Source organism: Triticum dicoccoides, chromosome 3B (assembly GCF_002162155.2).
Source record: "Triticum dicoccoides isolate Atlit2015 ecotype Zavitan chromosome 3B, WEW_v2.0, whole genome shotgun sequence".
Classification (NCBI taxonomy): Eukaryota; Viridiplantae; Streptophyta; class Magnoliopsida; order Poales; family Poaceae; genus Triticum; species Triticum dicoccoides.
This window is the reverse complement of record NC_041385.1, coordinates 728,519,761-728,537,308: the sequence shown is the minus strand read 5'-3', so window position 1 is coordinate 728,537,308 and position 17,548 is coordinate 728,519,761.

Genomic DNA, 17,548 nt, shown 5'->3' with positions numbered 1-17,548 from the left:
TATTGCGATCCTCTATACTTGTGGGTTATCAAAAGCTGGTTCAACAAATCTTCCCATCTCCAATCTTGAGGATCGCCGAGGAGTATCTGAAAAGTTCACACGTCGGGCATCTGAGTGATGACCCACAAGTATAGGGGATCAATCATAGTCCTTTTGATAAGTAAGAGTGTCAAACCCAACGAGGAGCATATGGAAATGATAAGCGGTTTTCAACAAAGTATTTTCTGCAAATACTGAAAGTAGTGGTAAAAGATAGTTTTGTACCAATGTAATTCGTAACAAGTAGCAAGTACTAATAGTAACAAAGTGTAGCAAGGTGGCCCAATCCTTTTTATAGCAAAGGACAAACCAAAAAGTTCTCTTATATAAGTGACGGGCCAACAAGTGTAGGGGACCGCAACAGCTTTCGAGGGTAGAGTATTCAACGCAAATTTATTGATTCGACACAAGGGGAGCCAAAGAATATTCTTGAGTATTAGCAGTTGAGTTGTCAATTCAACCACACCTGGATAACTTAGTATCTGCAACAAAGTATTTAGTAGCAAGGTAGTATGATAGTAACTGTAACAGTGGTAAAAGGTAAATATAGTAATATCAATATTTTTGGTGTTTTGTAGTGATTGTAACAGTAGCAAAGGTAAAGTAAATAAGCGAAGAACAATATATGAAAAGCTCGTAGGCAATGGATCAGTGATGGATAATTATGTCGGATGCGATTCCTCATGTAATAGCTATAACATAGGGTGACACAGAACTAACTACAATTCATCAATGTAATGTAGGCATGTATTCCGAATATAGTCATACGTGCTTATGGAAAAGAACTTGCATGACATCTTTTGTCCTACCCTCCCGTGGCAGCGGGGTCCTAGTGGAAACTAAGGGATATTAAGGCCTCCTTTTAATAGAGAACCGGACCAAAGCATTAACACATGGTGAATACATGAACTCCTCAAACTACGGTCATCACCGAGAAGTATCCCGATTATTGTCACTTCGGGGTTGTCGGATCATAACACATAATAGGTGACCATAGACTTGCAAGATAGGATCAAGAACACACATATATTCATGAAAACATAATAGGTTCAGATCTGAAATCATGGCACTCGGGCCCTAGTGACAAGCGTTAAGCATAGAAAAGTCATAGCAACGTCAATCTCAGAACATAGTGGATACTAGGGATCAAACCCTAACAAAACTAACTTGATTACATGGTAAATCTCATCCAACCCATCACCGTCCAGCAAGCCTATGATGGAATTACTCACGCACGGCAGTTAGCATCATGAAATTGGTAATGGAGGATGGTTGATGATGACGACGGCGACGAATCCCCCTCTTCAGAGCCCCGAACGGACTCCAGATCAGCCCTCCCGAGAGAGATTAGGGCTTGGCAGCAGCTCCGTATCGTAAAATGCGATGAAACTTTCTCTCTGATTTTTTCTCTGCGAGACGGAATATATGGAGTTGGAGTTGAGGTCAGCGGAGCCTCAGGGGGCCCACGAGACAGGGGGGGCGCCCCCACCCTCGTGGATAGGGTGTGGGCCCCCTGGTCTTCATCTTTTGCGAGGATTTTTTATATTTTCTGAAACTTGTCTTCGAGGATTTTCAGGTCATTCCGAGAACTTTTGTTTTCTACACATGAAACAACATCATGGTAATTCTGCTGAAAACAGCGTCAGTACGGTTAGTTTCATTCAAATCATGCAAGTTAGAGTCCAAAACAAGGGCAAAAGTGTTTGGAAAAGTAGATACGTTGGAGACGTATCAACTCCCCCAAGCTTAAACATTTGCTTGTCCTCAAGCAATTCAGTTGATAAACTGAAAGTGATAAAGAAAAACTTTTACAAACTCTATTTGCTCTTGTTGTTGTAAACATGCAAAGCTGTCATTCAGGTCTCAACAATATTATAAACTAACCATACTCACAATAACACTCAGGTCTCACAGTTACTCATATCAATGGCATAATCAGCTAGCGATTGATAATAATAAACCTCGGATGACAACACATTCTCAAAACAATCATAACATGATATAACAAAATGGTATCTCGCTAGCCCTTTCTGAGACCGCAAAACATAAATGCAGAGCACCTTTAAAGATCAAGGACTGACTAAACATTGTAATTCATGGTAAAAGAGATCCAGTCAAGTCATACCCAATATAAACCAATAATAATGAATGCAAATGACAATGTGCTCTCCAGCGGGTGCTTTCTAATAAGAAGGTGATGACTCAACATAAAAGTAAATAGATAGGCCCTTCGCAGAGGGAAGCAGGGATTTGTAAAGGTGCCAGAGCTCGATTTTAAAATAGAGATCGAATAACATTTTGGGCGGCATACTTTCACTGTCAATGCAACAACTATGAGATGGATGTATCTTCCATACTACATGCATTATAGGCAGTTCCCACGCAGAATGGTAAAAGTTTATACTCCCCCAACCACCAACAAGCATCAATCCATGGCTTGCTCGAAACAACGAGTGCCTCCAACTAACATCAATACTGGGGAAGTTTTGTTTAATTATTTTGATTTGCTGTGATCTTTTTGGATCATGGGATTGGGCATCCCGATTACCAGCCCTTTCTCGTGAATGAGGAGCGGAGTCCACTCCTCTTGAGAATAACCCACCTAGCATGGAAGATATAGGCAGCCCTAGTGGAAACATGAGCGGCTCGAGCATACAAAACAGAATTTCATTTGAAGGTTTAGAGTTTGGCACATACAAATTTACTTGGAATTGCAGGTAAATACCGCATATAGGAAGGTATGGTGGACTCATTGGAATAACTTTGGGATTTAAGGAGTTTGGATGCACAAGCAGTATTCCCGCTTAGTACAGGTGAAGGCTAGCAAAAGACTGGGAAGCGACCAACTGAGGGAGTGACAACAGTCATAAACATGCATTAAAACTAATTCACACTGAGTACGAACATGAGTAGGATATAATCCACCATGAACATAAATATCATGAAGGCTATGTTGATTTGTTTCAACTACATGTGTGAACATGTGCCAAGTCGAGTCACTCAATTCATTAAAAGGAGGATACCATCCCATCATACCACATCATAATCATTCTAATAGCATATTGGCACGCAAGGTAAACCATTATAACTCATAGCTAATCAAGCATGGCACAAGCAACTATAATCTCTAAATGTTATTGCAAATATGTTTACTTCATAATAAGCTGAATTAGGAACGATGAACTCATCATATTTACAAAAACAAGAGAGGTCGAGTTCATACCATCTTTTCTCATCCCAATCAGTTCATCATATATCGTCATTATTGTCTTTCACTTGCACGACCCAACGATGTGTTTAATAATAAGAGTGTACGTGCATTGGACTAAGCTGGAATCTGCAAGCATTCAACTCAAAAGAGAAGACAAATAATATGGGCTCTAAATTAAATAAACAATCATGCATATGAGAGCCACTAAACATTTTCAATATGGTCTTCTCGACCCGCAAAGGAAAGAAAAGAAAATAAAACTATTTACACGGGAAAGCTCCCAACAAGTAAAAAGAAGAACGAGAAGTTTTTTTTGGGGGGTTTAATTTTAATTCTACTACAAGCATGGAAATTAAACTAACTAATTTTTTTGGTTTTTCTTAAGGTTTATCAAGCACACAAGAAGAAAATTAGAAAAAGAAATTTAAACTAGCATGGATAATACAATGAAAGAGTATGAGCACCGACGACTAATATAGTGTGTGAACATGAATGTAAAGTCGGTGAGAAATACGTACTCCCCAAACTTAGGCTTTTGGCCTAAGTTGGTCTAATGCTAAGGACCACTGCTACTCTCCCCGGTGTATTGGGAAGTATAATCAGGATACCACTGGCTGGCCATCTCCGGATCCCACTGGAAAGATGATGCACGATAAGGGTCCAGTGCGGGTTCCGGCTCAGGTTCAGGTTCTGGAGTGGATGCTTGGCCTCGATGAGCATACACCGCCTCCAGTGTAACAAGAAAATTATCTGCAATCAAATCAAACAACAAAGGTGCAAGCAGAATAATAGTTTCACTGTGTTTCTTATTAAATCTCAAGTTATACAGGAGCGTCTTATCTTCATTCTGAACGATAAAGTTGTGTGCTACCATGCTCATGTAATCTAAAATGTAAGAAGGCAGGATCGTCTCCCCCTTTTCATAATGCATAATAGGTATCCTAAAATGTCTAGCAAGACGTGAAGCATAGATACCTCAAAATATGGGGCCTTTTGTACGATTCGGGCTTAGCCGTTTAGCAATGACGACACCCATACTAAAACTATTGTCTCCATACAAGGCATGATGAAGAATGATAATATCAGGAACATTAAAGTTTCCACTATTTCCACAACCAATTAAGCATCTACTAGCAAATATAGCAAAGTAACGTAAAATAGGAAAGTGTATGCTAGAGATTTTTGCCTCGGAACCTTTCTTTGGCTCCTCTACAGCTATAGTGTTAACAAAGACATCCACATCTTCACGATGGGGTTCCTCTAACTCTCCCTCAAAAAGTATCCTACATACCGCGCAAAAATCTTGTAAAGGCATTTCTCTGAATTCATCATATAAATGAAATGATACTGAAGGCGGTGACTTCTTAGGATAGTAATAAAATTTTTGCACGAAAGTATTGGTAAGCAAGAGATATTGATCTATTCGGTCGAGGAGGAAATCGTTGAGGCCCACACTCTCGATCAAAGAATAAAAATCTTCATGAATTCCAGCTTCTTTCAAGAAATTATCACATGGCCATTCACACGACCGTACTTCCGCTAAGCGAGGAAGATTATACTTGGATTTTCCTTCTCCTTAGCTTGTTTTTCCTGAGAGCCTTGGCTAGACGAGCCCCTTAAAAGCCTCCTTAACAATTTCTAAAAATTTCTGAAATTTTAGTAACTTCAAAATAAAAGTGAATAAAACTTAACAAGAATGGTAGCAACTACTCCTACAAGTGCCTAGAGCCTATATCATGCATTAGAATTACTTGGAACCTCATAAATTTAACATGCAAGCTCAAGAACAGGATCACTAAGGTAGCAAGGATTTGCAATGAATAAAGCACTAGAACAAAAACTAATTGGACCAATGGAGGAGTCACATACCAAGCTACAATCTCCCAAAGCAGTTTTGTGAATGGAGCTTTGAGCAAGGAGATCGAAAATCGCAGCAAAACGAGCTAGAACTCGTGCTTGAGCTGGATGGGGATTTTTTTGGGTAGAACATGGAGTGTGTGGGTGCTGGCATAAGTGGAGGGGTGCTGGCATAAGACAGGGGGCGCGCCCAGGTGGGGTGAGCGTGCCCTCCACTCTCGTGGCCTGGTGCTTGCCCCTCCTGCAGTGATTTCAGTGCCTAAAATCCTCAAATATTCCATAAAAAATCATACTAAATTTGCAAGGCATTCGGAGTACTTTTATTTTTGGGATATTTTTTATTGCACGGATAATTCAGAAAACAGACGGATAATAGTATTTTTGTTTTATTTATTTTAAATAACAGAAAGTAAAAAAGAGGGTACAGAAGGTTGTGCCTTCTAGTTTCATCCGTCTCATGATCATCAAAATGAATCCACTAACAAGGTTGATCAAGTCTTGTTAATAAACTCATTCCGAATAACACGGAACCGGAGAAATTTCAAAGTGACACTAAGTTACCTCAACGGGGATATGAAAATCCCAAACAATAATAATATCATACTTTTTCTTAACAGTAGGGAGAGGAAATTCAAAACCTCCAATAATAATTGATGGAATTTTCTCAATAGTATTTATGCTATGAACTTGGATTTGCTTCCTCGGAAAATGTACCGTATGCTCATTTCCGTTAACATGAAAGGTGACATTGCCTTTGTTGCAATCAATAACAGCTCCAGTAGTATTTAAAAAGGGTCTACCAAGGATAATCGACATACGGTCATCCTCGGGAATATCAAGAATGACAAAGTCTGTTAAGATAGTAACATTCATAACAACAACAGGCACGTCCTCACAAATGCCGACAGGTATAGCAGTTGATTTGTCAGCCATTTGCAAAGATATCTCAGTAGGTGTCAACTTACTTAATTCAAGTCTACGGTACAAGGAAAGAGGCATAACACTAACACCTGCTCCTAAATCACATAAAGCAGTTTTGATATAATTTCTTTTAATAGAGCAAGGTATAGTGGGTACTCCGGGATCACCAAGTTTCTTAGGTATTCCACCCTTAAAGGTATAGTTGGCAAGCATGGTGGAAATCTCAGATTCAGGTATTTTTCCTCTTATTAGTGATGATATCTTTCATATATTTAGCATAAGGGTTTAACTTAAGCATATCAGTCAAGCGCATGCGTAAGAAAATAGGTCTAATCATTTCAGCAAAACGCTCAAAGTCCTCATCATCCTTTGTCTTGGATGGTTTAGGAGGAAAGGGCATGGGTTTTTGAACCCATGGTTCTCTTTCCTTACCATGTTTCCTAGCAACAAAATCTCTCTTATCATAACGTTGGTTTCTTTATTGTGGGTTATCAAGACCAACCGCAGGTTTAGTTTCTATATCATTGTTATTACTAGGTTGAGCATCTACATGAACATCATTATTAGCATTATCATCAGGTTGATGTTCATCTCCGGATTGTGTTTCAGCATCAGAGATAGAAGTATTATTAGGATTCTCAGGTGTTTCTACATTAGGTTCACTAGAAGTTTGCAAAGTCCTATCATTCTTCTTTTTATATTTCTTAGAAGAACTAGGAGCATCTAGATTATTATTCTGAGAGTCTTGTTCAATTCTCTTAGGGTGGCCTTCAGGATACAAAGGTTCCTGAGTCATTCTACCAGTTCTAGTAGCCACTCTAACAGCAAAGTCATTTTTATTATTCAATTTAGCAAGCAATTCATTCTGAGCCTTAAGTGCTTGTTCAGCTTGAGTGGCAACCATGGAAGCATGTTTACTAGTGAGTTTAAGTTCACCTTTAACTCTAGCTACATAATCATTCAAGCATCCTATCGTATAAGCATTATTCTTCAATTGTCTACCAACATAATCATTGAAATTTGCTTGCCTATTCATGAAGTCATCAAATTCACCTAAGCATGGGCTATGAAATTTAGTAGATGGGATTTCATCTTTATCATATCTATAGAGAGAATTTACCTTTACTACCTGTGTCGGGTTATCAAGACAATGTGTTTCTTCAACAGGCGGTATATTAAGACCATGTATTTCTTCAATAGGCGGTAAATTCTTAACATCTTCAGCTTTACTACCTTTCTCTTTCATTAATTTCTTTGCCTCTTGCATATCTTCAGGACTGAGAAATAGAACACCTCTCTTCTTCGGAGTGGGTTTAGGAATAGGCTCGGGAGTTGGCTCAATTAGTTCAGGAATTGCTTCTAGAATTGGCTCAGGAATTGGCTCAGGAAGAGTCCAATAATTCTTATTAGTCAACATATTGTTCAATAATAATTCAGCTTCATCGACTGTTGTTTCCCTGAAAACACAACCAGCACAACTATCCAAGTAGTCCTTGGAAGCATCGGTTAGTCCATTATAGAAGATATCAAGTATTTCATTTTTCTTAAGTGGATGATCTGGCAAAGCATTAAGTAATCAGAGAAGCCTCCCCCAAGCTTGTGGGAGACTCTCTTCTTTGATTTGCACAAAATTATATATTTCCCGCAAGGCAGCTTGTTTCTTATGAGCAGGGAAATATTTAGCAGAGAAGTAATAAATCATATCCTGGGGACTACGCACACAACCAGGATCAAGAGAATTAAACCAAGCCTTAGCATAACCCTTTAATGAGAAAGGAAATATCTTAAGGATATAAAAGTAGCGAGATTTATCATCATGAGTAAATAGGGTAGCTATATCATTCAATTTGGTAAGATGTGCCACAACAGTTTCAGATTCAAGGCCATAAAAAGGATCAGATTCTACCAAAGTAATAATTTCGGGATCAACAGAGAATTCATAATCCTTATCAGTAACACAGATAGGTGAAGTAGCAAAAGCAGGGTCAGGTTTCATTCTAGCATTAAGAGACTACTGCTTCCATTTAGCTAATAGTTTCTTAAGATCATATCTATCTTTGCAGGCAAAAATAGCTTCAGCAGCTTCTTTATTCATAACATAACCCTCAGGAACAACGAGCAATTCATAATCATTCGAAGAACGTTCATCATCGCTATCATCAATAATAGCATCTTCAATAATTTCATTCTCTCTAGCCCTAGCAAGTTGTTCATCAAGAAATTCACCTAATGGCAAAGTAGTATCACACACAGAAGTAGTTTCATCATAAGTATCATGCAAAGCGGAAGTGGCATCATCGATAACATGCGACATATCAGAATTCATAGCAGTAGCGGGTTTAGGTGTCGCAAGCTTATTAATAACAGAAGGAGAATCTAGTTGAGGGATAGATCTTAGTTTTAGAGTCTTAAAAATTCTTCATAGTGATCAACAGATATAAATCCCAAGTGACTTAGAGAATAGAGCTATGCTCCCCGGCAACGGCGCCAGAAATTAGTCTTGATGACCCACAAGTGTAGGGGATCGCAATAGCTTTCGAGGGTAGAGTATTCAACCCAAATTTATTGATTCGACACAGGGGGAGCCAAAGAATATTCTTGAGTATTAGCAGTTGAGTTGTCAATTCAACCACACCTGGATAACTTAGTATCTGTAGCAAAGTATTTAGTAGCAAGGTAGTATGATAGTAATGGTAACAGTGGTAAAAGGTAAAGATAGTAATAGCAATATTTTTTGGTGTTTTGTAGTGATTGTAACAGTATCAAAGGTAAAGTAAATAAGCAAAGCACAATATATGAAAAGCTCGTAGGCAATGGATTAGTGATGGATAATTATGTCGGATGCGATTCCTCATGTAATAGCTATAACATAGGGTGACACAGAACTAGCTCCAATTCATCAATGTAATGTAGGCTTGTATTTTGAATATAGTCATACGTGCTTATGGAAAAGAACTTGCATGACATCTTTTGTCCTACCCTCCCGTGGCAGCGGGGTTCTAGTGGAAACTAAGGGATATTAAGGCCTCCTTTTAATAGACAACCGGACCAAAGCATTAACACATGGTGAATACATGAACTCCTCAAACTACGGTCATCACCGATAAGTATCCCGATTATTGTCACTTTGGGGTTGTCGGATCATAACACATAATAAGTGACTATAGACTTGCAAGATAGGATCAAGAACACACATATATTCATGAAAACATAATAGGTTCAAATCTGAAATCATGGCACTCGGGCCCTAGTGACAAGCATTAAGCATAGCAAAGTCACAGAAACATCAATCTCAGAACATAGTGGATACTAGGGATCAAACCCTAACAAAACTAACTTGATTACATGGTAAATCTCATCCAACCCATCACCGTCCAGCAATCCTACGATGGAATTACTCACGCACGGCGGTGAGCATCATGAAATTGGTGATGGAGGATGGTTGATGATGACGACGGCGACGAATCCCCCTCTCTGGAGCCCCGAACGGACTCCGGATCAGCCCTCCCGAGAGAGATTAGGGCTTGGTGGTGGCTCCGTATCGTAACACGTGATGAAACTTTCTCTCTGATTTTTTTCTCCGCGAGACGGAATATATGGAGTTGGAGTTGAGGTCGGCGGAGCCTCAGGGGGGCCATAAGACAGGGGGGCGCCCAGGGGGGAGGGCGCGCCCCCCACCCTCGTGGACAGGGTGTGGGCCCCCTGGTCTTCATCTTTTGCGAGGATTTTTTATATTTTCTGAAACTTGTCTCCGAGGATTTTCAGGTCATTCCGAGAACTTTTAATTTCTACACATGAAACATCATGGTAATTCTGCTGAAAACAGCGTCAGTCCGGTTAGTTTCATTCAAATCATGCAAGTTAGAGTCCAAAACAAGGGCAAAAGTATTTGGAAAAGTAGATACATTGGAGACGTATCAATAAGCAAAGTGTTCTCGAGGACATGTCGGAATTATGATCTATTCACGTTCATCATGTTTAGTTGATATGCCTTCGCAACTTTGGTAATTTGATCTGTGGGCGGACCGGTGCTAGGGTGTTGTTCTTACTTGAACAAGCAACCCTCTTATAATTACCCCCTCTCGTAACCATGTGCAACTATGAAAGAAGTGTCATGTAGTCGACGTTCACATGAAACCACTAAAGGAAGAACAACATACATATCATCAAAATATTGAACGAATACCAACTTCACATGATTACTTATAACAAGACTTATCCCATGTCTTCAAGAACAAAAGTAATGACTCACAAATCATATTCATGTTCAAGATCAGAGGTGTATTGAATATGCTTAAGGATCTGAGTGTATAATCTTCCACCAAATAAACCAACTAGCATCAACTACAAGATGTAATCAACACTACTAGCAACCCACAGGTACCAATCTGAGGTTTTGGGACAAAGATTGAATACCAGAGATGAGCTAGGGTTTGAGATGAGACGGTGTTGGTTAATATGTTGAAGAAGATTGGTCCTCCCATGATGAGAGGATCGTTGGTGATATCGATGGCTTCGATTTCCCCCTCCCGGAGGGAAGTATCCCCGCGGAATCGCCCTGCCAGAGAGCAAAAGTGCTCCGCCTAGGTTCCGCCCCGAGAAGGCGGCGCTTCATCCCGAAAGTCGTCCTCTTATTTATTTTTCTAGGGGAAAAGGCTTCATATAGCAGAAGGAGGGGGCCAGAGGCCTGCTGTGGGGCCCACAAGACATCAGAGCGCACCGTGGGGGTAGGTGCGCCATCTTGCCTTGTGAGCAGCAGGTGGCCCCCCTATGGTATTTCTTTGTTTCAATATTTTTATATATTCAATAAAAGAATCTCCATGAAGTTCCAGGTCATTTGGAGCTCCGTACAATAGCTATCTCTGTTGTAGCTCTTTTAGGTCCAGAATTCCAGCTGCCGGCAATCTCCTTCTTCATATAGATCATGCAAATTAAGAGAGAAAGGGCATTAGATTGCATCATAAAGTGAAATAATGACCAAAAACATCATAAGTAACAGTAGGAAAACATGATGCAAAATGGACGTATCAACTCCCCCAAGCTTAGACCTCACTTTTCCTCAAGTGAAAGCCAAACTCAATAATCATGACCACATGTTTAGAGAGAGAGGTGTCGATAAAACAAAATAAAGACATGGTAGCATCATGATCATTATTGTAGCAACAACTATTCATCATATAACTTCTCATAATCAAGTAACAATTCATTCACAATATTGAAGTATGAAGCATAAACTTTCTTGAAAACAAACAAACTATGTTCTCGGTCATTGAAACAATCATAATTCATCATATTTCCAGGAAGAGTCTATGTAGGAGCTTTTGTTTTAGCAATTCCACATACTCAACTATCATATAGTGTTCAATGATTGCCTACACTCAAGGCATATTTTTGGGAGCAAATGTTTATGTCAGACACATAGAAATATGGGGGTTTATTGTTTTCACCTCTTAACTTATTTACCTCAAGTATTATGTCAACAATAATAACTCATGATTACCTACATCCAACTGGATATATGTGCTTGGATCTTTCCCTACCACGTGATGCTTGCCAAGTGGAGAATAAATAGGAATGGAATAGGTATTATCACTATTGACTCTTGCATAAAAGTAAATACCGAAAAGTAAAAGATAGGCCCTTCATAGAGGGAAGCAGAGGTTTTCATGCACTTTTTAGTTTTGGATGTGCAAGCTCTTAATGGAAAGGAACATCACTTTATATTTCCCCTTATGATAGCAACCTTTATTATGCAGTACGTCACTTTTATTTCTTTGCCATCACAAGATCATACAAAGTTTATTTCCCCTTACAATAAAAGATCATACATATTTAGGAGCAATTTTTACCGCTTTTGCACCGATGACAACTTACTTGAAGGATCTTATTCAATCCATGGGTAGATATGGTGGGCTCTCATGGGAAGAAACTGGGTTTAAAGGATTTTGGATGTACAAGTAGTATCTCTACTTAGTATGAAGTTTTTGCTAGCAAAAGATTATAAGCAAGCACCACATGTTAGAGGGTCCATGACAGTATAACTTCTATGTGACTATAAGCAAACATAACTCATTACGTTGTCTCCCTTTTCCATCATCAACTATTTGACCAAGCAGAAAATATTTGATGGGGGCTCACAATCATAAAAGATGGCCAAGATAGTGTATTTATAAGTGAATCATGTCTTCCTTTTAATCTTGCATGAGTTGCATCAGTGACCAATTCCGTGTTTGTTAATTTCCAATATTTTTTATCAACCATACCCTTTCTATGTGAAGCTATTATTCCCCGTGGGATTAGCATATGATCTTTCATTATTCTTATTGCTAAGATTGAAACAAGAAAGTAAAGAAGCAAAACTTAAAGTACTCTTTATTATATAACTCTCACACATGATTACATAGATAGACAGATCACGAAGCAAGCACTCGAATCTAGACCATACCAAACTTTTATTTTTCTAAGTCACGAAATAACTAAGGATCAAACTAAGATAGATAACGATGATAAAAAGTGATGGTGATACGACACCGGGGCACCTCCCCCAAGCTTGGGACAAGCCAAGGGTGGTGCCCATACCCTTGAAGACATTCTCTCTGTGTACATCTTTGTCTTCACATTAACTTCATCTACTGTTCTGTGCTACCTTGTTTGTTGTCTATCTTCACTTCTCACTTCAATTGTTGTTGACATGCCAACATGCCTAGTGTAGTTTATCTTTTGTTGTATCTTGTTTAGTTACTAATTTTCTTACGCGTCTTTGAAGCCATTGCCTATTTTGAAGACTTTCATAAAAATCGCCTATTCACTCACCCCAATATGCTCCCTATGTTAACTTTGGGAAAGGCAGTGATTATGTGCCTAGGGTAGAGTTTTAGCAGCTGCAACAGTAGGTCAGAGGGATTCACACAAACCTCCGTGAGGCCAAGAACAACATTAACTTGCTAAGTGGAAACATTCAGTCCCTCTTTCCTTTCTGGCAGCCACACCCTAGCACGGGAGGTCAGTCCTCTAGTGGCCCATCTTAGATGCAGTGACCTCACACTAGTCAGAGGGTCAACGATGGTCAGGACATGACTAGAGAGTAGGCCAGGAGCCTAAGCTTGGGGGAGCTCATCCCCTAGTTATCCATGCATGCATATTTTATTTTTATTCTTTTTATTTTTATCAACATTTAGATTTTTAGTTTGCATACTAAATTTGTAGAGCAAGCTTTGCTCTTGCTTTGTTGGAATATCTTTGTTTGTGTTTTGTTTCTTCAAGCTCATAATTTGTTAACCAGTAGCAAATAGGAAATGAAGAAAATGAAGCGGAGCATTGACTGGGGGAAGAAGTGAGCCAGCGTGAGAAGGTATAACATATGCATAATCCCTTGTCTCACAATATTATTTCAGAAAGAATTTTCATTTGACTGGCTGCAATTGAGTTAGTTCCCATCGTTAGTTGAATATAATTTAGTCATAACTCCCAACTTCAAATTTTGATAGTGAAACCTTGTTGTGAAGCATGAAAATTTTAGGGGCTCGAATTTTTGAAGATAACGAACATTCAAACATTTCAATTCCACATGCTAAATTTGATTGACTCGATAACACCGATTGATAGAATTATTTGGATGAATGAGTATTGGAAGTGATTAGGTTATGCCAAGATTTATTCGCGATACCAAAATCATGGAGCAACAACTCATGGCTGGCTTCATATCCCGTTGCTTTATGTTGAGATAATTCATGTAATTGCGATGCCGTCACAGACTTGGAGATTGAGTGGTAAATGATCGACCTTCTCCGAGGAAGTGTGTATGTGCTAAATAAGAGCACTGATCATTGAGCTCGAAATAGGCAACCATTCTTGATCCATAGTGCATAAAATTAAGCCACACAGGAACCCAATTGCATATAGTAAATTTTGGCATAACCCCATCACCAAGAGTTGAAGTTCCAAAGGATAATGATTGAGAAAGTGTTTGAAATCCATGACTAGGAGGTATTAGTGGGTGTTAATGAAGTGTTTGAATTCTTTGCTCTCTTTGCTTTCGAAACCTCCTAATGCAATTGTTTAGTGAAGAACTTAAGAAGAATATCCATCCAAGAAAGAAATGTTTTCGCTTGCCTAAACACTTGGTTCACAAACAAAATTTTGGTTTAAATAATTATAACTAGTGATAGGAAACTATACGTGGTTAGGCAAAAAAACTTAGGTGCAACTACTCAATTGTGAATGCTTTCTTGAATGAAAATGTAGGATAAGTGAGGATGGATATGATATATTCTCTCGAGCTGGTAAAACTTATTTCTACTTAATCAAGCTCCTTTTGATCCCCTTGATTTCTTGTTTGCTCGAGGAGGAGCAGGTTTTTAAGCTTGGGGGAGTTTATGGCTCAAGAATTTGTGATGTTTTTCGAATGATTCTTTTTTGGGTTTCATCGGATCTTTGTCACTTCTCGGATATTTCTGATGCTAATCCCTTAAAAGAGAAGAACCCCATTTTCCATTATTTGGTAGGAAATATCATATATGGAAGGAAACCAAGGAGGATTACTGTAAATCAAGCCAAATAGAGAAACTTCCATGTAGAGAGCCAAGCCACCAGGCGCAAGAGAGCAAAAGATGGTGGTCCATACGATCGCAAGCGCTCATATGAGCGGTCGTATGAAGAGCCAATAGCCCCACCACGCCTATACAAGACTCTTTCATGAAGGGACCCAGGGGAAGAGAACCCTAACCGCCGCCACCATAGCCAGAACAGAAGAGGAGGAGATCCAAAGAACCTTTGCAAGTCTTCTTAGTTTTGGTCCTTTCATCTCCATCATCATCACCCCCTTCACTATTGTAAGAGGAATTCTAAGTTGTGAAAACAATTGTAATTCTATTCAATCTCATGTAGAGATCAAGACTATTTGAATCATCCATTTCATCTTGTTGTGGATCTTCACGGTATTATTGATATGGGTTTCAAGAGTTTAATCTCTGGTTGATTGGTCTTTCTCTTATGATGCATGAGTACTTCCCCATGGGCTTGGGAGATGTAGGTGAGTGGTAAGATTCATTTGTGCCTATTATATATCTCGTCATTTGTATTTATAGTAGTATGATATGTCTAGTGTGGTGTTATACTGTGGTGAACCCCATGAGTGTTGTACAATTTAAGGGCCCAGGCAACACGATCTTAAGACCTACATAGGTAACACATATTGTTTTGGGAATCTATGACCTTTGACGTGACAGGTGGAGATACCTATGAGGACCAACGATGATACGAGATAACGGTGACCAATTAAACTAATGCTTGGTTTTGGTCCAAGGACCTTAACTGTGAAAACAACCACTCTATGGCAACGGTGAAGCAGGACCATAGAATAAAATATAATTCCACGTGGAGGAGTTTCATAACCTTAGGGTGATCCACCTACAGAACACACATATCAAATACTATGAGTATGATACAAGGTAACTGGTATTACGGTCGCACTGGCACACTTGATATATATATTCTTACCATGAACTAAATTCTCTCCGCGCCTAATCTCTTCATTGCAGGAAACACAACTCTTACTTTCATTTATGCTATTTACTTTTAAGAGTTTCCACAGTGCTTACTTAAAAATCCACACTACTCTGGTTTATTCGTCCACTAGGACAGTAACAATATTTATAGAAGCTCAAGCTTTTACTTCACACAAGAACTATGACACCTTGTGTGTAGCAGAAGTGCTACTATAAATACTCTCCTATGCTCTAAGTTGGGACGAATACTAATAGGGATACTTCCACGAAAGTGCTACACCACCATGTTTGGCTTGCAGGCATAAGTGCCCTTGAAGGCGGCAACCGAACCTTTAGATACAAGGTTGGGGCTCTCTCCACAACTTAATTGGAGTCTCCCAACACCACCACAAAGCCTCACAACAATGGAATGTAGCTCTGAGGTAACCTCTTCCGTCTAGGGTGCCCAAACACCTAAGAATAACAAGATCCACAAGGGAATAGTGGGGGAAATCAAATATTTCTTAGTGGAAGTATAGATCGAGGCCCTCTCCTCCAAATCCTAGAATATCAATAAGTTTTGAAGGCTAGGGAGGGAGATCGGGTGAAAATGGAGCTTGGAGCAACAATGGAGCTTTAGGGATAAGAGGTCAGTGTTCTTGGGGAAGAAGACCCCCTTTACATATTGGGGGACAAATCTAACCGTTATCTGCTCTCTGTCCACACATAAGCGGTATTACCGCTCTTGTGAGCAGTGCTGCTGCTTAGTGTGGTAGTTCTAGCTAAAGACTATGAGTACAAGAGTATAGGAGCGGTAGTGCTGTTAGAGCGGTACTACCGTCCACATGTGCGGTACTACTGCAAAAGGTCATATGACACAGAGGAACCAAAGCTGCTAGAGGGTTGCCAGGGCGGAAGTACTGCATGATGCGATACTACCATTGAACAACCACTCTAGTACCATTTAAAGCAGACAAGACAACCGCTAACTTTCCCAAGCTACAGAGAAACAACAAATGTGGGGTAGTACTAGCGCGGAAGTACCGCACGGGCGATACTACCATTCTACTACCGCCCTACTTCCGCTAAATGAAAATAGACAATGGAATCATGGAAACAAGCGGTAGTATAAGCGGCACTGGCATGCGGTAGTATCATTGAAGCGGTACTACCGTTAGCCAGAGCGGTACTACCACCTGGGTGCTGCCAATTTTCCCAAGCACAAAACAGATGGATCTCCAAAGTTGCATGAAGGGTACGTGGGTGCATGTGGGGTTACGTGTTGATTTCACCCATGCATTTTCAAAACGGACCCCCTCTTAATAGTACGGACTTCCTACGATTGAAGTCCACCGAAAAGAAACAATAAAAAAATCGTCCTCACTCCTTTTTTCACCGAGGGGAATAAAACCGTCTTGTGCCATATATAAGAATATTTGAAATTCTCCATGCACACGGTAGTCTGCAAATAACATTATCATCAATCACCAAAACTATTAAAGAGGAATATGCCCTAACAACATCGTCCGTGCATGTATCAAAGTGCAAGCAAAACGGCTGGATTGCCCGTCGTGCAGCTATCGTGCAAACTTGCATCATCCCCACAGAGTTATCGAAAAAAAATGTTGGCACATCAAGATGAGAAGTTTAAAGCATGTTTTGATGTCGATCAAAACTCATCATACTAATTTTCCATGTTATGACCAATATTTTGGTGTTGTTTGATTTGTTGCCCATGTGTATTTGATCGCTCTAGTTCACGAGTTATCAAAAGATCAATCAGAATTTTGGCTACCCAAATATTTGATGATAGGATAATCTTAGGCTAAAATTAGATATACACTTTTACAGAAACGAGAGATGTTCAAATTGGTTAGATTCACTTGTTTGACCTTTTTTTCTAATGTAAACATGATCTAACCCTCATTCTAAAAAAATCAGGATTTGATATTTTTCCTGCCATCGTCGTCCTTGACAGTAGGGATACACAACCTACCGTAGAGGTCAATGATGGTGGGACTTACCGGCACCATCA